We start from the raw sequence: 22360 nt of genomic DNA, 5'->3' as shown, positions 1-22360 counted from the left end.
ATCCTGTGTAAAGGGCAAAATCCGTGAATACTGAATGGAATGGCTGACGGTTGTTGCGTCAGTGAAGGCACAACACTGGAGATGGTGGGAAAGGGGGACAGCGGCGTTAGAAGCACGTAGTCAAATCGCTGCAGCGTCTTAGAACAAGGCTAGCCTGCCGGTAAACATTAGCTCGCCTTAGTAAAATGGAAAGTGTGTAATTTCATCAAGTGCCGAGGGTGTGCTGGACGGGGTTTAATTGTTGCGATTACCCTACTGCCCGCAGTGCTTTGATATTATACACTTACTCGTCGGCATCGTTCGCGTTGCGGAAATTTGCGAACAGAAGATCTTAGCCAGCTACGATGAACAGCTACATGGAAATAGCTTTTCCAAATTACTCATACGTGTTTAACTTCGAAGAAAAATTTGAGCGCCAGAACACTAGAGTATGGGTAACAAACAACTGGACCAATGGGTTTGATTACTGCGGAATGTATATGGTATTCATTTTCGTGGGTCAGCATTATGTGTAGAGCCTCCCACTATCCGTGGGATTATATTTGTGTGGAATATAATGCTAGCAGGTATTAGCATAATCGGCGCATGCCGAACGGCCAGAGAATTTTTTCATGTGCTGAAGGGTTACAGTCTACAGCATTCCGTGTGTATCTGAAGCTTCACTGAGCAGCACAGAGTGTCAGGCTAATGGATGTGGGTATCTGTGCTATCTAAGTCACCAGAGGTTGGAGCATACTGGTCTCTCATTCGGGAGGACGACAGTTCAAACCCGCGTCCGCCCATCCTGATTTAGGTTAACCGTGATTTTCCTAAATCACTTCAGGCAAATTCTGGGATGGTTTCATCGAAAGGGCATGGGCGACTTGCTTCACCATCCTTCCCTAATCCGACGGGACAGATGACCGTGCTGTTTCGTGCCCTGCTTCAAATCAGTTAACCAACCAGTCAGTCAGTCAAGAGCTTGGAGACAGTGTTCATTGTCTACCGAAAGCAGCCTCTGGTTTTTCTTCATTGGTATCCTCATATTGCACTTTTGATGTATTAGCCGGCCGAAGTGGCCGTGCGGTTAAAGGCGCTGCAGTCTGGAACCGCACGACCGCTACGATCGCAGGTTCGAATCCTGCCTCGGGCATGGATGTTTGTGATGTCCTTAGGTTAGTTAGGTTTAACTAGTTCTAAGTTCTAGGGGACTAATGACCTCAGCAGTTGAGTCCCATAGTGCTCAGAGCCATTTTTTTGATGTATTCTTGGGACAGCTATTCAGAGTACACCACCTCAGACAGATAGATTATAGTGATGAACTACTCTGTGTATTCGCTAATGTACTCCCATTATCGGCCGCGCTATGGGCTACAGACATGCACGTCAGTTGGCGATGTTGGTAACTACATTACAATTAATTCAGATGGTAAGTGTCTGTACGGTAAATATTTGGGCACACCAGATCCTTCAGGCAGGGCAGCAGGAGTGTCACATTTCCTGTGGCACTGTACTTCAGTTCTTTTCTTTTCTTTGCAAGATTTTTTTACGAGACATACATTAATGGTGGACTTTAGTCAAAGGTTAGAACAACAAATGGCGTAGTTTCTACAAAGTATATAGAAAGCAAATCCAAGGTACAGTATTATGTAATACCTTGCTTTGACATGTTTGCTCTCTGGGTTATAAATGTCGAGTGAAAGGTCTGTTCTTTAAAATAAATGGATGTGTAGTTTGTTCACTGTAGTATGTACTGAAAAAATATGGCTGTTATGAAAGCAGTTTCTTAGAAATTATAGCCCTATTGAAATTACTGACATAGTTATCGGACCCAATTGCGTTTTTATGAAACATTTTCATTCCTCAGGTAACATATGCCGATATATTCACCTTTCCTTTCTGAGGACATACTGCGATGTGTGCTTTATTGTTGGATATTTATTGCTTAGTTGCCTTCCACAACTGTTGTATAATTCTGCCAAACATTCCTTCCCTGCTGATGTGCAGAGAGTGGGTTAATAAAATCAGAAATTCCTGTCAGTTCTGTTTTATACAAATGTTTTTTCTGTATTGCTTATCTTTTATAAGAAATTTTTTTCAGTATTTGAGTGCTGGTGACATTCACAAATTGCTTTTGTTTTACAGAACTAATAGACGTGCATCTCTGTACGCTGTATTTGTTACCTGTAAAGTGTGTGAGACATTAAAACCCAAATTATAGAACAGTTCAGATATAAAAAATCATTGAGATGTCGCGGTTGTATGTGGCGCCATAGATAGATACCGCTATGAAAGGGTGGGAAGCATTGATAACAAACTGTCGCCACGCTTCAGTCTACCTCACTCAAACCAAAGAAACCTCCCCTTCAGCAGAAAGCTAAGTGGCTGGTTTGACCTGGCTCACACGTACCTTGTTAGATTTACCAGTCATCAGGTCACGAACGAGAAGATTCCCGGGGCCTTAGACTCAAACAATGGAACATGCCTATTCTGATGCAGTACCTGACTGCATTCGACAGATAATACTTTGTTTTTAGAGGGAAATAAGAATTGGCGTTGAATTTAGAGAAGCCATGGTTATTGTTGTTGTTGTTGTTGTGGTCTTCAGTCCTGAGACTGGTTTGATGCAGCTCTCCATGCTACTTTATCCTGTGCAAGCTTCTTCATCTCCCAGTACCTACTGCAGCCTACATCCTTCTGAATCTGCTTATTGCATTCATCTCTTGGTCTCCCTCTACGATTTTTACCCTCCACGCAGCCTTCAGTACTAAATTGGTGATAAATTGATGCTTCAGAACATGTCCTACCAACCGATCCCTTCTTCTGCTCAAGTTGTGCCACAAACTCCTCTTCTCCCCAATTCTATCCAACATCTCCTCATTAATTATTGGATCTACCCATCTAATCTTCAGCATTCTTCTGTAGCACCACATTTCGAAAGCTTCTACTCTCTTCTTGTCTAAACTACACTCCTGGAAATGGAAAAAAGAACACATTGACACCGGTGTGTCAGACCCACCATATTTGCTCCGGACAATGCGAGAGGGCTGTACAAGCAATGATCACACGCACGGCACAGCGGACACACCAGGAACCGCGGTGTTGGCCGTCGAATGGCGCTAGCTGCGCAGCATTTGTGCACCGCCGCCGTCAGTGTCAGCCAGTTTGCCGTGGCATACGGAGCTCCATCGCAGTCTTTAACACTGGTAGCATGCCGCGACAGCGTGGACGTGAACCGTATGTGCAGTTGACGGACTTTGAGCGAGGGCGTATAGTGGGCATGCGGGAGGCCGGGTGGACGTACCGCCGAATTGCTCAACACGTGGGGCGTGAGGTCTCCACAGTACATCGATGTTGTCGCCAGTGGTCGGCGGAAGGTGCACGTGCCCGTCGACCTGGGACCGGACCGCAGCGACGCACGGATGCACGCCAAGACCGTAGGATCCTACGCAGTGCCGTAGGGGACCGCACCGCCACTTCCCAGCAAATTAGGGACACTGTTGCTCCTGGGGTATCGGCGAGGACCATTCGCAACCGTCTCCATGAAGCTGGGCTACGGTCCCGCACACCGTTAGGCCGTCTTCCGCTCATGCCCCAACATCGTGCAGCCCGCGTCCAGTGGTGTCGCGACAGGCGTGAATGGATGGACGAATGGAGACGTGTCGTCTTCAGCGATGAGAGTCGCTTCTGCCTTGGTGCCAATGATGGTCGTATGCGTGTTTGGCGCCGTGAAGGTGAGCGCCACAATCAGGACTGCATACGACCGAGGCACACAGGGCCAACACCCGGACTCATGGTGTGGGGAGCGATCTCCTACACTGGCCGTACACCACTGGTGATCGTCGAGGGGACACTGAATAGTGCACGGTACATCCAAACCGTCATCGAACCCATCGTTCTACCATTCCTAGACCGGCAAGGGAACTTGCTGTTCCAGCAGGACAATGCACGTCCGCATGTATCCCGTGCCACCCAACGTGCTCTAGAAGGTGTAAGTCAACTACCCTGGCCAGCAAGATCTCCGGATCTGTCCCCCATTGAGCATGTTTGGGCCTGGATGAAGCGTCGTCTCACGCGGTCTGCACGTCCAGCACGAACGCTGGTCCAACTGAGGCGCCAGGTGGAAATGGCATGGCAAGCCGTTCCACAGGACTACATCCAGCATCTCTACGATCGTCTCCATGGGAGAATAGCAGCCTGCATTGCTGCGAAAGGTGGATATACACTGTACTAGTGCCGACATTGTGCATGCTCTGTTGCCTGTGTCTATGTGCCTGTGGTTCTGTCAGTGTGATCATGTGATGTATCTGACCCCAGGAATGTGTCAATAAAGTTTCCCCTTCCTGGGACAATGAATTCACGGTGTTCTTATTTCAATTTCCAGGAGTGTATTTATCGTCCATGTTTCACTTCCATACATGGCTATACTCTATACAAATACTTTCAGAAACGACTTCCTGAAACTTAAATCTATACTCGATGTTAAAAAATTTCTCTTCTTCAGAAACTCTTTCCTTGCCATTGCCAGTCTACAATTTATATCTTCTCTACTTCGACCATCATCAGTCATTTTGCTCCCCAAATAGCAAAACTCCTTTACTACTTTAAGTGTCTCATTTCCTAATCAAATTCCCTCAGCATCACCCGACTTAATTCTACTACATTCCATTATCCGTGTTTTGCTTTTGTTGATGTTCATCTTATACCCTCCTTTCAAGACACTTTCCATTCCGTTCAACTGCTCTTCCAAGTCCTTTTTGTCTCTGACAGAAATACAAAGTCATCGGCGAACCTCAAAGTTTTTATTTCTTCTCCATGGATTTTAATTCCTGCTCCGACCTTTTCTTTTGTTTCCTTTACAGCTTGCTTAATATACAGTTTGAATAACATCGGGGATAGGCTACAACCCTGTCTCACTCCCTTCCCAACCCCTGCTTCCCTTTCATGGCCCTCGACTCTTATAACTGCCATCTGGTTTCTGTACAAATTGTAAATAGCCTTTCGCTCCCTTATTTTACCCCTGCCACCTACAGAATTTGAAAGAGAGTATTGCAGTCAATATTTTCAAAAGCTTTCTCTAAGTCTACAAATGCTAGAAATGTAGGTTTGCCTTTCCTTAATCTTTCTTCTAAGATAAGTCGAAGGGTCAGTATTGCCTCACGTGTTCCAACATTTATACGGAATCCAAACTGATCTTCCCCGAGGTCGGCTTCTACAAGTTTTTCCACTCGTCTGTAAAGAATTCGCGTTAGTATTTTGCAGCTGTGACTTATTAAACTGATAGTTCGGTAATTTTCACATCTGTCAACACCTGCTTTCTTTGGGATTGGAATTATTATATTCTTCTTGAAGTCTGAGGGAATTTCGCCTGTCTCATACACCTTGCTCGCCAGATGGTAGAGTTTTGTCAGCCATGGCACGTAGGGAAAATATAATTAACTCACTCTTTCTCGTCACACTGTGAAGGCAGAAGGGATGGGTATCGGCCGCAGTATCATCGTTTAACTTTCAGCGTCATACGGATGCGGTATGGTGGGGAATGTGGTCAGCACATCGCTCTCCCGGCTGTTGTGCAGGCTTTCCGGACTGCGGAGCTCGGTCAAGTAGCTCCTCAATTGGCCATCACGAGGCTGAGAGCGTTCTGTAACAGTCCGCCCACCAAGGAAACATCCCTGACAGTACTGGGAATCGAACCCAGGTCTTCTATACTGCAGCCAAGCATGCTGCTCGATCAGATACAGAGGCGAACGGTCCCAGTTCAGGGGGAGGCAAATTTTCCAGTGGTACTTTAAGAATATTCCGGGAACTGAGTCTACAGTAGAGCTACCTGATCAAGAAGTGAATGAAATCTTAGGAATTTGCAGAATAAATAAACTATAATGCAGGGATATACTACAGCACGATAATGAGACATTCCTGCGACATCGGGTGAAGTGACTGACTACGAACGCTACATAAAAAAACATACCATTTCTACCTACTGAGCTCATGTAGCTCCTCAAGTGTCGTCACAAGGACGTGTGAATGCTATTCCAGTCCTTGAGCCAAGAAGCAATACGTGGTAGTACTATTGATTTAACTTGGCTCATGCGCAAAGCAGTCATGCATGCTGACCACTTGGTTACAAGTTACAGTTACAGTTTTTCGTGAAACCGTATGCATTACATCAAGCAAAGAGCTGTACTCATCTATTTTTCTCTTATTACAATGGTCATTTCTCCCTATATACGTCGGCACCGACAAAATGTTATAACGTTCGGAGGAGAACGCTTGTGGTAGAAACTTCATGAGAAGATACTGCTGGAATGAAAAACGCATTTGTTTGAATGATTGCCACTCCGATTCACATATCATATCCGCGCTACTCTGTCCCCTACTCCGCGATAGTATAAAACAAGCTGCCCTTCTTTGTACTTGTTCGATGTCCTCTATCAATCCTATGCGTTGCGGATCCCACACAGCGTAGAAATACTCGGGAAGAGCACGCGCGAGTGTAGTGCAGGCAGACTTTTTTATAGACCTATCGCGTCTTCTAATTGTTCTGCCACTAAATATCAGTATTTTGTTTGTTTTCCCAACAGCATTATTTATGTAATCGTTCCAATGTCTGCCGAGAGACAAAAACTTCCCACTAACTCGCTCAAAATACAACAAGCAGAAATGTTTTGAACAGAGGAAGAAGAAAACTCAGATGCGTCTTCACTTTTGTAAGGGCACTGTTTCGCAATATTGGTCTTGTTTCTTTTCTGTCATATCTTGTACACGACTCTTTCTGGTGCTCAAGAAAGTGTCTCTAATGTGCTACTTCTCCGCGGCTCCTGACTTCATCGAACAAGTTCTAACTTGTCACAACAGAAGAACAAACTTTAAGGTGGGATACATGGTGGGCACTTACGCGCAGCGACAAACAGATCCGTAATAATGCCAGCAATCCAGTTTTCTCATTTTTCTTTTCTTTTTGGTAGACCTCGCACACAGCCCACTTACTACTTCCTTATACATTCGCACCGTTTACGTAGTGAAGATAAAACGAGGCTGCTAGTGCCACTCTGAATGGCTTGCAGTGATGCCAAGATACATATTTCAATGAAGCGGGAAAGTATCTTAATGCGTGAAACGTGTCCTCTGTCATGCAATTTCTGGAAACTTACAGAGTCTGCATCGTACACAACAACTGCCTGACACATAACGCATGTGTTGTTATCACTCGACTATTGGGTAAGGAGCCGTTAAGAACTCTTGGTTTTGACGCCAGACATCTAAGAAAATATTGCAGTCGTAAACAATTTCCGAGGACAGTCCAAGTGAGAAGTTGATAGCTACATTACTAAGCGACTATTCTGGAACTCAGAACTAAATATCAGTTGAAGATTCCCTATCTAATGGCTCACAGGGACAACACAACTTTTATTTTCGGTATATCTGGTACTTATTGACCGAATTTGAAACTTAAAATTTAAAATTCTGTCATAATCTACTCATAAAGAGCTGTGCTATTAAGTTAAAAATTCAGCGCAATAACACAAGTATAACGCATAGAAACTTTGTGTCTGTCTCAAGGCAGCTTAATTGACGGTGCAGAAATACCCGAGTTCTATTCGTACAATATTTGAGATCCGCCCAGCGGATTAATGACGTAGGCCGGTGTGCCAGCCAGCCTGGTTGTGGTATTTAGGCGGTTTTCCACATCCCACTAGGTGAATACTGGGCTGGTTCCCACATCCCACCTCAGTTACACGACTCGCGGACATATGAAACGCGTTCACCCTATTCCATGGTTTACACCAGTCGCAGACATCTGTGGTATGGGACGGCGGTAGGAAGGGCATCCGGCCATCCCTTTACATTGACCATGCCAAATACGCTTGTAACAATGCCGCTCTGCGAAAACTGCGGGACTAAACTACAAGAAAAGAAGAAGATTAGTACAGTATTTTAGAGTGAGAATGCTTATCGAGTTTCAATGACTTTTTTCTCGCTGACACATTCCACAAAATGATGAAAGGCAAAATATTTATCGCCTACTGCATCTTCGCCGTTCAAGAATTAGAACTTCAGCATCGGACACGACGTTTCAATTTATTACTTCTCTGCTGTCTACTGCATCTTCACCGTTCAAGAATTAGAACTTCAGCATCAGACGTGACGTTTCAATTTATTACTTCTCTTCCATTCGCAGCAAAATTTGTAGACAGCATCTATATATGTTACTGAGTTCACGTGCAAAATTATATCATTTTACGATGCATACAATTCGGAAGGTATGTCGTCATAAACACGGAGATCCGTGAAAAACTGGGTTTTGCTTGAAATGGAGCGCAAATTAATCAGATTATATTCATCCATTGTTTCAAAATGAGAGCACTTCCAACAAGCTTTAATCATAGTCTCAAAAATTTTCTAAAAATTATCTCTCTTACATGCTGATCGTCAAATATTTAAGACCTTAACTCACCTGTAAAGAAATCAGACTTTTAAAGCTGATTCTTTAAAGAATTGGGTGTTTACTAGTTTTCTAATAAACCATACTTTTCAACATGGCTGTTACTCAGCAACAGTATTCCAGTTTAAACATAGGATTATTTCCAACCGGTTGGCTGTTTAATCCTAATTTTCAAATAAACCATAGTGTTTGTCCTAATACAGCAGTCTGAGCTACACACTTCACTAATCGGCTGCAACACTCTCTCTAGGTGGTTCACGCTCATCTCATTGGATAAACGCTGTATTGTCTTACGTTCAACTAGCGCCTGATCTAGGATTTATAGACCTAGGCTGGACTCTACTAAAGTTTAGTGATATGTAACCTGCAAAACTAGCTACTTCGAGAAGTTGTCGAAACAAAATCCCATAACGAACTCCATAAAATTTCATCATATGATTTATGAATTAATGAGAAATGAGACTAAAAAGACGAAAAGAATCGAAATCATTAAGACTATCAAGAAGATTTCTCAACATTGGTATGAGCAACTACTTTTTAAAAAATGAACAAGTTTGTTTCACATCCATGCAAAACGTCCCTGCAAGAATACAGTATTTTAAATATAAGCAAATATGTTTGTTAGGCAAATGCACGATAACGAAAAGAATGTATCAACTAAACAAATTTTATCTGCATTTCATTCATATACAATGTTTCTTTCCGACTGTTTATCCAAGATGTGTGAGTGAAGCTAATTCGGACTAAATAAATATTTTTGTGAACAAGGGATTTCGAGGAAGTATCTGGTCTCAAAAACTTGTGTGTTAATTACTCAATAAATTCGTAGAATTTTAGCTGTCTAGAATGTTATCGAATTACCTACTAACTTTCGTTCCCAGGGCAGATGGTTCAGCATAAGCTGGTTATTAAAATAACCATTCTAAAATTCCTGATTATCATAGGCGGCGCTCTATGCATACCTGAACATTAATTTCTTATAACCGGTAATTTCACTACACTCATTATGGCACGTCGACCTACGTGCAATTCGAAAGTGACCTATGGCCTCTGTGATCTAGCACAAGGTGACACAACATATATAAACTATTCATGAACAGATACTTGATCACATGCTTCAGTTTTAATGGCATGAACGAACCTCTATGTTTGCGATGTGGTTTCAAACCCAGCATCTATTGACATTGCTAAGTAAGTAGGGCTTTCGTGCCTGACCGAGACATGACCACAGTACCGATCATAACTGTTGACTAGACATAAGGAGACGTGAAATATCGTAGTTTTCACCTGTACCAATCATGCCTGAAATTGAAATCAACAAACGAAAATGTTTGTGCTGAACGGGTCACTTACATCCCTGTTAACTAACCACGAAGGACATTTACTATAGTTTCATTCACAAATAAGAAAGTTAGCACGAGTGAAAAAATGAAAGAGCCATGATGTAAATTTTTGTGACATGGATTCGAACCCTACACCTAATCGAATTGTTAACAAAGTTAAATCAGATATTAGATATCGAACTTTTTTACCAGCAGGGTAATGTCTCAACCTGAATTAACGTCTTTTTACATTATTTATTTATTTATTGCTTGAAGAGAATTGGAATCCGACCTCTACCGCAGTTGTGTTCTAGCCACCAAAAGACGTTAATTCATTCATTCTTTCTTCAATCAATGATAGAGAGATATGAGCACCTTCGACTAGAAATAACGCGACGAAAAGTTCTGTGCTACCTGGAAGTCCAGATTTGCACACATGGCAACGAAGACACGTTAACTATCAAATTATCTTTTACCAGTGGCGTGTCTGAACTTGAAATTATGTCATGGAAGATTCTATGCAGTGCACTTTTCAGTCCGTTTCTCTTGCTGAATCTGAATAACTTTGGGCTGAAAGTACTGCCATATTTTGACCTCTCTACACACCTGCCAAGTTTCAACAATATCGTTAATTTTCACTGGGGAACTTTGCCTTCTTTGTGTTGCAGAGCTCGTTTTCGCTGGAACTCAGCAGTTTACTTATAGGGCTCCAGACCTGCACTTTGGTAGTAATTCATGCGCAAGAAGTCCGTACGGATTGCAGAATTTTATAGCGAGTTGCCCTCCTGCTATGTACACGGGTGACATAAATAGGCCCTGCAACAGTTCTGGTCCCAAATACCAGGACGTGCTCTAGTGCAGGACGCCACAGACATTCGTCTGGGGTGCCAAAATTTAGGGGCCCTATTTGGGCTGTAAGCGTGACAAAAATACTTGTGTGTTAATTACTCAATAATAGAAAAGTATTACAGCATGCTGACATAAAATGTAAATCGTATTAATGCGAGTAGTTTCCGTTGAATTGGTTATCTCCCTTTATTATTATTATGACATATCGTGGCCTTTTGCTGCGTGATCCAGGGCGTACGTTTGATCCTCACCGCTCCCTGCGTTGGTGGAGGTTCTCCGATCGCCCCGAGATACTGTTGTCGTAGTTGCTTAATCCGTGTCTCGCGTAGAGGAGAGATGAAGCCGTGAGCCACTCCCGGTAGAGGAACCATAGAACGCGACCCCTACTCGCAAGCGCCCAGTCCCTTTTTCCTTCTTTTTTTCCTTTAAAGTAGCAAGTACCGTTATAAAAGAAAATACAAATTCCTTAAGGAACGATAATAACACACAAATATACCAAGTTTCAAAATGAAATGGAGCTGACGAAACTGAGATTCATGACCAGGTGAAAGCAACGAAAGAATTAGCATCAATGTGACACCTACAGTATCGACGGCATTCCACAATTTCTGTACGGATCCAGTACTGTGACGAAGAATTTTAGGAAACACCGAAAGATGCTTTCTAGTACGACAAGTTCCACCAAATCCATTCCATTACTACGAATTTTCTTCCCATGACTCTGGGAAGTTTTACGAGACTGGCTTGTGCACTCTGTTTCCCGAAACTATGTTTACTGGGTTCATCGGTATAGTTAGTTTTGCATCAGAGGAGTCTTTTACAAATTGAAAGCAATTCGGCGATACTTTAAATGGGCATGAAATTTCCGAAAATCATATTGAGGTCCAAAACTCATGGCAAGAAATGACAGAAAAATTAGTGTTGCAAAACTATTGATGTGCCCACTCAAAAAGCTATTAAAGCCGCAAAATATCACTGGAACGAGGTGCTCCTGAGAATCATAGCAATTACAAAAGAAAACAAAAAAAAATACTAAAAGTGGTCTAACTATCAAAGGCACAGGCGACAACCTATTCTAATAAGACGACGGTAGTTTCTAAAAATAGTCGAGTTGCTGTCTGGAAGAGCATATTGAAAGAAGAGACTAAAGCTCACCATGCAGGGATAGATCAGCAAAGCGAGATAATATATCTCCTATTTGAAAATGTAAAGCCCCATGTTAAAGATGAAACAAAAAACCAATTTTTTTGCATTATTTTAGAATGTACTCGTGATATTAGTAAGGAAGGACACATGACTCTTGCAATCAGATATGGTTGAATGAATCAATTTTAAGTTAATATTGAAATAAAAATCTATAATTTAGTCTTCTATACATTCAGCACGAACTTTTCTATGAGCAGTACGTTTAAAACAAGTTGATTAACTTTGAAACCATTGAGTGACACTAGATGGGACAGTACGAAAACGCATATAAAGTATTTAAGATTGCAATTCTAGCTGAGAGATGTATATGCAACCTTGCTAATCCTTCATGAAAACCAAGCAGTTTTTAATATAATGAGGGGCAGGGCCTCGATTTCTGCTAAACAATTTCAGTCTTTGTGTTCATTAGTTATTTGGCATAAAATTCTAAACAAAGTTAATCAGCTAAGTTGATCCATACAAAAGTACTTGATGTAGTCTTTGTACTTGAACTTTACAACAAGAGTAAAATATTTTTTATGCATGTTCGGTCGGATTTGTCTTTCTACTATTGATGGGAAAGAACTTGCTACCGAAATTGATCTGGAGATTAATTATTGATAAGCAATAACACGGAACTGTGTTAGAAGAATGTAAAGGGACTTCTCATAGAAAGTTCATTTTGAATCGATCGAAGTTCCAGAAAAAAGTATAATATGTACAATGGAAGATCCAGGATAGAATGTATCAGTATTTTGAATAGGGTAGTTGCTATTCACCATATAGTAGAGATGCTGAATCGCAGAAAGACACAACGAAAAGTCTGTCAGAAAGTTAGATTTCGGTCAACAAGGTCTTTGTCAAAAACAGACAATACACAAACACACACACACACACACACACACACACACGAAAATGCAACACACATCAAATGATCACAGTCTCTGGCAGCTGGAGCCAGACTTGCTCCAGCTGCCAAAGACTGTGGTCATGTGTGTGTGTGTGTGTGTGTGTGTGTGTGTGTGTGTGTGTGTGCGCGCATTCGGGTGTGCATATGTGTGTTATCTATTTTTGACAAAAACGTTGTTGGCCAAAAGCTAACTTCCCATCAGTCTTTTCGTTGTGCCCTTCTGCGATTCAGCATCTCCACTATATCATGAGTAGCAACTATCATTTTCATTATCATGTTATACAAAATACACACATTTTTCTATTTTGCAATCAATCAGGCCATAAATGCACTAGATTCTAGATTTGAACAACTTTGTAATGATAACTATTTTCATTTGTCATATAATATTTAATGTCCAAAACCCTACTGTTAAAACAATGCAAGAATTTAGAACGTATTTTGACTGATGGTGATTTTGATGATATAAATTGGGTAGAATTAGCAGAGGTAATTTCAGCAGTATCTGCAATTCTGCACAAAAAAGGAGGGCAATGCAGTGCACTGAGCATAGCCACAAACTTAAATTTCGCCCAAAATCTTACGAATGCTTTCAGAATGTTGCTAATCATACCAATAACCAGAGCATGTGGTTAAAGAAATCTTTATAACTGAAGATTAATTAAAACCCATTCTGTTTAATTGCTACACAAAATCGTGTTAATGGTTTGGCCATTTGAAAATTAAACATGCATTTGATGAGGTAAATTTAAAATGTGTAATAAAAAGGCTATGTAAATGAAAGTAAGAAGAAATGTATGTGTTTTAGTGTAGCGGATGTTACGTTGTTTCATTTACAAATTAACAGCATTTAAAACTGTAAGAAATTATATGGTTATCAGTATGTTGCTAAACATAGATCTTCCTTAATTATTTCTACTGCTTCATACTATTTCATTATCAGTGTGATATTAAACACTTTCACTAAGTGATTTCAATTTTATTGAAAATTTTATATATAAGGGGGAGCAATTTCTCATTTTCTCCAGGGAGACATGGGCCCTGAGAATAGTGCAACATTATACTAACAACGCCAGTGTGCACATACTGCCAACTTCATTGTTCATTCACATTTGATTTTGTTAACACTTAAATAAAATCACATAACCTGTCTACATGAGTTGTTTCACTCTCTTTCTCCTTTCATTCAGGGAATTCTTTTTGTGTGTCTGGTTTCTCCCTTTCAGCCAGTGAAATGTTTGTCTGACATTATTGCACAAATTATTAGTGTAAGAGTTATCATAAGTAACTGTGAAAATCATTATGTGACACATAGGGGTACAGTATTCCTCAAAATACAAAACCATTACTAACCAACCAAACCAACCAAGATTCAGTTCATTCTTGTATGACACTTATTTGTAATATGGGCATTAGTGTCGACAGTCCGTCCTTGCCTTCCTCCACCAATCACTGGAAGACATTTTCACCAACGTATGCAATACTATTAGTACTTTGTATGCTAAAATAGGCTTTGTCTCTCTAAGCTAATGATTAGTTGTTTACAACATATTAAAATTCGTAGAAGTGAAAGGATTTCAAACTGATACCGGTCTATTACAGAGTTACAATTCTGACCACTACTCTATCTCTCCACTCGTCTACCTAGCTGTTACAGTTTAGATGGTGTGATATGTGAATAAACATATTCGGTTAAAAGCATGAGCAGTATAAAGCTACATAGCCTGAGTCAATATGTGAATCTAGATTTTACTTTAATGTCTGAAAACGTTGTTATTATTACTAGATGTGATACCATGGGATACAGCAAAGACACGATTCATCTCTGGACGAACAGAATGGCGGTTGAAGGCCACATCAAGCCCTGTCATCTCTCTCTGGACGCTCATGGACAATCACAGAGGATTAAGACAAACATACTCATATACCCATGCAGTGTCGACAGCACTTTCAAACCCTTTCAAGATCAGCACAGAATTAAAAGAATACTCTTCAGTTAAGCGTGAGCAGATCGAGAAAACGTAGGCTTCTCAACGAGGAAGGGATGGGCGAAACTCAGCAGTTAGGGAAATGTTGAAAGAGCAACAAAACTTTCAAGTTAACATTCATTCTGGCATATGGTAGGAAGCCACTTTTGTGCTGCAACCAAATCATATTTGTGTACGAGAAGGTATTTTATACTGCATCAAAGAGTTATGGCCATCTATATCACCCAGCCACAAAGAGACTCGACAATAAATAAGTGTATTCAAGCAGACGTAGAGATGTGGCTGAATATCTGTCATGGATTGTGATTGACTTCAGCACATGTTTGTCATATTTCGAATGAACTCGATCCTCCACCTTGTGGTGATTACTATCGTCAAATGCTGCTGAACACAACGCTTCCTTATGTTCGTCAAAGATATTATGGAGTGAGAATTATCTTCCATCAAGACCACTCCACAGTCCTCACAGGGAATTGTGTAAGACACTGGTTTCAAATGAAGATAAGTGTGGGTGAGTTGGACTTGTCTCCAAAAGTTGCTGACCTCAGTCCTATATAGCAAATATTCACAGAGATGATAAAAGTTACTGGAATAACTGCACTAAAATCAAACGCAGCACTGACTGAAGCAGCTCATTTGGTGTGGAAAGAGCTGTACTTATTTATTTAGTTTCTTTATTTATTACAGTCCACCTTCTCGATTGCAAGTATCAAGCATTACATGTAGAGCTCCCTGTACGTGAATTTTCCTGATAATCTACTTATTTCCATATCTATTTTTTCTATTCTGAACATAAATTAAGTTACTATTGTCCATAATAGAATTTTTCTTGTCTTTATTGTTTCCTGTTACTATCACTCCAGCAGTTAGGTAGCTGTGGCATCTTCTGTCCATCCTCTGTCAGGGCTTTTTCTGCATGACAAAGAGTTAGCAATAGGTATTAATTATTACAAATTATTGTAAGTTACAGTTATCATTACACCTAATATCATTACTGCTGTCACAACACTGTCTGCTATTGCTACAATAACAAGTACTATATCTATATCAATTCCAAGGAAACCACTAATACTACTGCTACAACCAAGATTTTTATTTAATTTTTATTCATTTACTCATGATGCACAGACCAGAAGTCTTCCTATACGTTGATAGGAAAACTGAAGCATTAAATAGACATCTCACAAGCTGTGATAAAGAAATTAAAAATATCAGCAGCTGTTTATAATCGTACTGCATAAATGCAAACTTCAAAGAAAGCATCAAAACTGTACTATGAACGCCGATGAAATTGAAAAAAAATTAGATTACAAACAAAAAGCTCTTTCTGTAAATATTGCAGAAAGAAAAGCTCAGAAACAAAAAACTAGAACCATTGTGAGGTTAACCAATATTGCAAAGGAAAAGTTGTTGAGAGTGAGTGAGTTGTATATATATGAAAATAAAACCCTACGCTTAAACTGATTTCAGTGTAGTACACAATAGCACAATAGCAGGATGACAAAATATGAAGCCATCAGGGTGTGGAAGCCTATTTATCCTAATCTATCGTTCCTAAAACTAGGACACTTGGGTGAGATCATTCAGACTCTGAGGTGTTTATACCAGTAAATGAAAGTCTTAAACTGTTCTCACAAACAAGGGATGGAGAGAGAGTGTATGTTGTTACTGATTACACTGGCCATCATAAGGTTACCAAAATAGATGGGATATACAGGATTACCAGGGGTAAATCACATATGCTAAGGCAGCATCGCACACACTTAACCAAGCATGCAATATATGTTGGGGAAAAAGAATTTGAATGAATACCTGGGTAATTGGATCTAGTATTCTTAGAAAAACCGTCGAATCTTTACATGTATTTACCAAAATGGATACAAAGTTATGCGAAAATATTATGTATCGCTAATGCACACAGACGAAAAATTGTCACAGATTGACACATCAGAATATTGTCAGTCCTGTGTTAAATGCTGTACATACCACAGGTGGAGCGATTGACATTCAGAATAAAATAATGAACGATTGTTGTCTAGATTACATTTACTGCGTCGATACTAACAAAATCATAGAATGGTTATGATTGCTCGAGGCCTCAGCCATCGCTGGGAACATCACTCTCGAAAATGAAATATTGCGTCGTTATAGAGCTTCTAGAAAGATGCATTACTGAAAATTACGCAGACGGTGCTCTGAGAGTTCCACAAACTGATGTGCAGAACATTCCTGCATAGAAATTTCATTATAAGGTGTTTGGCTAATTTATAGTAGGCAGGCAGTAATCGTAGACGTCAGCCAATATTTGTGAGCAACTAAAAGTTTCAAAAATGTTTTAATGGTTATAGATACATATTCCAAAATAGCCTGGGCCCTACCTTTGGAAGCATACACTGGGAATGTGGTTGCATGGGTGTCTGAACAACTGCTGTAGTTGGGGTCATATTGTTGTCTAGCAAACTTCAGACTGACCATGGAGAAGAATTCTACAATTGATATTTTATGGAAGTAATTAAGCAGTACAGAACACACACTCTCCCATTTGAAAACTGAATTTTTGGGAACATCTGAACTGAAAGGTGAATAACAATATGTGGACACATTTCAATCCTTGAGGATCACGCAGATGGCACGATATTGTCTCACAAATAACTGCACGCTATGAAAGATGATAAATATGAGACATATTGATGTCATGATAATGGGCTACTAAATATGGTATACTATCCTATTAAACTGGTGGATCCATGCGAGCACGAATGTTTTCCAAATTAAAGCATAGTATTTCAGAAATATTACCTGGTAAACTGGTCCACAAGGGTATTTACAGTTTCCAAAGTGCAATGAATGAACCCATGAACTTACACCTTGAAGGACAGAGAAAGTGCCGAAATTCCTTGGAGTTTCTACCCAGAATAATTACAGAGAAACACTGTAATAAGACATCGAGGGAACAAAGTGTGGTGTCACCGCCAGACACCACACTTGCTAGGTGGTAGCCTTTAAATCGGCCGCGGTCCGTTAGTATACGTCGGACCCGCGTGTTGCCACTGTCAGTGATTGCAGACCGAGCGCCGCCACGCGGCAGGTCTAGAGAGACTTCCTAGCACTCGCACCGGTTGTACAGCCGACTTTGCTAACGATGGTTCACTGACAAATTACGTTCTCATTTGCCGAGGTGATAATTAGCATAGCCTTCAGCTACGTCATTTGCTACGACCTATCAAGGCGCCATTATCATTTGCTATTTATCTTGTGAGGCATGTACCGTCAGACCGATGTTCACCAATTATGGATTAAAGTTAAGTATTCCAGAAGCTACGTACTTTTTTTGCTAGTCTCTATTCCTTTAACTGTTCCAGACCTCACGCCAGCCTGCGTGAGCTTAAACGCCTGCCTTTCGGCTTCCTCCCAGTGGATTGGCTGTCTTGCCAGTCCACAACACAAAGTTTTACTTAAATGGCTCAGATTTCCATCATCACACTACAGCTGGATGGAAGCTAAAAATGTGATATATTATAAGATGCATCATGTGTCCAAGGATGCAATAGTAGAATGTGTCTCTCAGGATGCACGTCATGCATGATAAAGATAATGTTCTTGATAAGCTGCCAGTTGAATTACACATCCCCAGATATAATTATTGTGGACAAAGCTGCAAAACAGTTTGGCAGGCAGTGGCTGGGGATTGATCTTGTAGCCGGTGCATGCAATTAACGTGATGTAGCACGTGCTGAAAATAAATATTTAGCAGAATGTCATGCATCAGAACAAATTTAATTTGTTAAAACCAAGAAATTTCATGGAAGAGGGGATAACGATATAGGGCACTGTATTACCGCATTCACAGTTCATATAGCAATGAGCGCCAAATGTGGATCCTGGGATGAATTTCTGACAAATTTTGAGAAAATCTCGTTGACTGTTAAAGAAGCAGAAGAAGAAATCTGTAGCATGTTCAAAAATGCGTTGCTCCATTATTGTTAGAAGTGTCCTGATGTGAATATGACCGGGAAGAGAGAGTCAGGCTGAAACTCCCAGTGTTCTTCTAATACATAACGTATCAGGTAGAGTTATCCCGTTTAAGCCCTGGCTGGATTATCATCTTCAGCTCTTTAGCTGGATGGCTGGGAGCCACAGCGCATATGGAAAAGAATGCACATAGGACAGACGATCGGCCTCAGAAGGTGGAAAGACATAACGGAATCATGCAATCTGTCACTCTTGGGACAGGACTGTATATAAAATCATGCAGGCAAGAACCTTGGCTGCTCATAGCTGTATTAGCCAACAGACCAATTACAAATTCATATCTGCCTAAAGTCATCATAAAATTCGAAATACCAAGATAACGTGGAGTATTTCTATTGATTGCAATAGTACTGATTGGGCTCAGAAACTTATAAAAGACTTACTAATGCCACTGAGTGGACAATAAACTATATCTATGATGTGGTAAGGCTGCGGGAAAATCCTGTGCTTCATATTATATTGCTAATTTAAATGCACATAGAAACAGATTTGGAGAGCGATTAGAGCTATGTATGAAAGGTAATCCATTTCAAGTGGAAAGAAAAATGACAAAATAGCAACACACTCTTCCCAGGAACGATTTATAGGACCACTACTTGGTTTCTCAAGGAGTCAAGCTTTCGAGATCTCATAAATTCCATTAGTTGGTAGGACCTGTGGATATACTGCCAATTAGCATGGTGTAGGTCAAGTGCAATATTGTGATGAATTCCTACCTCAATGACTGAAATTTTTCATAGCATCTACCAATTCTTCCATATAGAAGGCACAGGATATCAGGTTGTAGAGGAACCACATATCTCCATACAGAGTCCAGTGACTGTCGGAGCATTATAGCATACTGAGTCGAATATTGTAGATGAGGATGGCATTTCAATTGATTTTTAAGATATATTTATATATCTCCGCTTGAAGTAGCATGTTTGTCAGGTTTATAAATTGATAGAGACAGCCATCTGTATACCACTTTGCAATTGAATCGATAATATAGGAAAATTACAAGTTCCTTAAAACAATAGGGTTGAATCCACGCAATGACATCACTCAGTATAACATCCCCAGTTCATTATGACGAGTGAATTATCCGTCAAGAATATTTTTCACACAAACCTTTTTTGCTTCTGAGATGTTACATAATAATGACAAGATTAGGATTCTCATTTTACATCTGGACACATTAATTATTTTATGTAACAGTTTTCTATACCTAGAAGGACAATTTCCGAAGAGGGATTCAGGCCCTGAATTGACGTGATGATTCATATGTAATGCGTGAACCAGTTCGCAGTCGATTCCATTGATTTGCTTGCATTTTGTGGATACATGGAATCGCAGTTCGCCAGGAATCAGATGAGTCAGACCATTGAGAGTTAAAGTTGGTGTGCAGGACAGCTTGGAGACAATCTGTCAGCACTTTCTGCCTTGTGCCTTGGCTGAAGTATTAGTTCTGAATGAATATGTTTTGAGTTATTAGAGTTGTACCAGGCCCATTGAAGCATGGGGCCTGTACTGGGGTGTCGTATGCTATGTATCCACTTCAACTTTGAACTTTAAATTTCATTCCCAGCTGTACCTAATCCTAATTTGTTTAAGAAAAGAGCGGCTAACAGTTAGCACAGCGATTTAAAATTTAGGTTGAGAGCTGTCAGTTTTAATTGCTGTCCTCGCTGATATAGCGTTAAGTTTACATTTTTATTAATTTTGTAAATGTTATGTGTAACAAATTTTTGAATTCAAAGTTCACTTCCTGTGGGTGGTCCGTTTATGCACCTTCCACTAATGGGTCTGGCATTCATTTCTGTGGTCCCCTTCTGACTAATTCTATATTCCTATTTATGTGTTTTCACTTTGCATTAAGTAGTTTTGTTGTGCTTGTGATAAACTGAAGTAAGTAAGTCATTTGAGAATGTAAGATTATTTTAAAGCTCAAAGTAATTTGACCACAGGTCAATCCATTCGACTTTCTGTTTCAAGAAACGAGATATAAAGTAAATGGCGACTGTATTGACCGCACACGAAATTATCGGTTTACATCAACCCATAAAACGTATGTTACCAGATTGACTTCGACATGTACTGTCTACAAATGGCGAGCGGTTAGTAGATTGGTAAGTCCGTATCAAAACATAAATGCGTTTACACCACATAAGATGCGTAAAGTGTACTGTGAAGAGACTTGACGTGCTATAATGAACACTAATGAAGAACTGATCATGTCAAGAAGTGTGACAGATAGTAAATCATGTTTTCAGGGATATGAAATTCCAAAGAGAATAAAACTGTGCTTTGTGATGTGTTACTGGTAACAGTAAAGAAGAACTGATTCTCGTAAGAAGTATGACAGATAATAACTGATATGTTCAGGAATATGATAATCCCAAAGATAATAAAATTACGCTGCAGATATTACTCTGGAAAATGCAGTATATTACTCGAGCAGATGAGGATTGCCTCAAATTCCTGAGAGTATTCATATCTGCTGCTCAAATGCCATTAGCTTTCCGTTCATGGGATTTATATGAGTTTCCTGTTCTTCTCACTAAATCAAGGCAGATATGAACCAACAACAGTTCAAACAAAAGCATGCCGATTCATTATATCACTACCTCAGATCAAGAGAAAATGGAACTTTAAGAAAGGATTCGAGCGTATTCGTCAGTTGTAAACTAACCAATGTTAAAAATTACCTAAACTATAAGATTTATCCCCACAACAACTTACATCTACATCAATACTCCACAGGCATCCTGACTGTTTGTGGCAGAGTGTACTTCTGACACCACTAACTGAGCGCCTCTTCCTGTTCCTTCAATGAATGGCGTATGAGAAGAACGAATGTTGGTAAGCCTATGTATTAGGTATAATTTCTCACATTTTTTAATTTTGGTCATTTCACCAGAAGTATGTGGAAGGAAGTAATATATCATCCAGTTCATCCCAGAAGAGTCTCTCTCTGGGAACATCCGTAGGAATTATTTCCATGATGCGCAATGCCTCTCTTGTAGCGTCTATCAGTAGTAATTGTTGAGTATCCCTGGAACACTCTTGCGCAAACTAAACGATCTCATGATGAAATGCGTCGCCCTTCATCGGACATTCTCTATATTATGTATCAGTCCCAACTAGTAGAGATCCCAGAGTGCTGAAAAACACTCAAGATTCGGTCGCACAAGCACTTAGTATGTTGCTCCTTTAGTGAATGAATTAAATATGCTTAAGATTCTTCCTGTCAGTCTCCGTCTCCACCTCTGCTTTTCCTACTATTTGTTTTATGTGGTCATTTCACGTATGGCCACTCTGAGTAGATTCTCCTAGATATTCTATGGTGGTCACTGTTTCCAGCAATTTGTCAACAATGTTGTACACATAAATGGCGATAATCATGTGTACAGTATATTATATGAAACATTCACGAGGTTTCATCCTTCCTACTATGAGGGGGATACCAGATTCGGATGTACACTCAACCCACAGAGATTTAAGGGCTTAATGTCTAACGTTGTGATAGACTGTTTGAAGCTAAATTATGTGATAGAAACGGGAGCTGTAGATGTACAGACAGAATTTAAATGATTAGAAAATTTATCTAAAGAAACTGATGTTTACACATTATTGGTAGCTGACCAAGTAATCCGATTACTGCCCACTCACT

General features: G+C 40.3%; 1 pseudogene; it reads left to right on the top strand.

Moving 5' to 3' along the window:
* Positions 1–344: 344 nt before the first annotated feature.
* LOC126199157 (elongation of very long chain fatty acids protein 6-like) lies at positions 345–1556 on the top strand (annotated as a pseudogene).
* Positions 1557–22360: the final 20804 nt, after the last annotated feature.

This window comes from Schistocerca nitens, chromosome 8 (assembly GCF_023898315.1).
Source record: "Schistocerca nitens isolate TAMUIC-IGC-003100 chromosome 8, iqSchNite1.1, whole genome shotgun sequence".
Taxonomy (NCBI): Eukaryota; Metazoa; Arthropoda; class Insecta; order Orthoptera; family Acrididae; genus Schistocerca; species Schistocerca nitens.
Note: the sequence above shows the minus strand (reverse complement) of the source record. Positions and strands in the feature narration are given on the sequence as shown.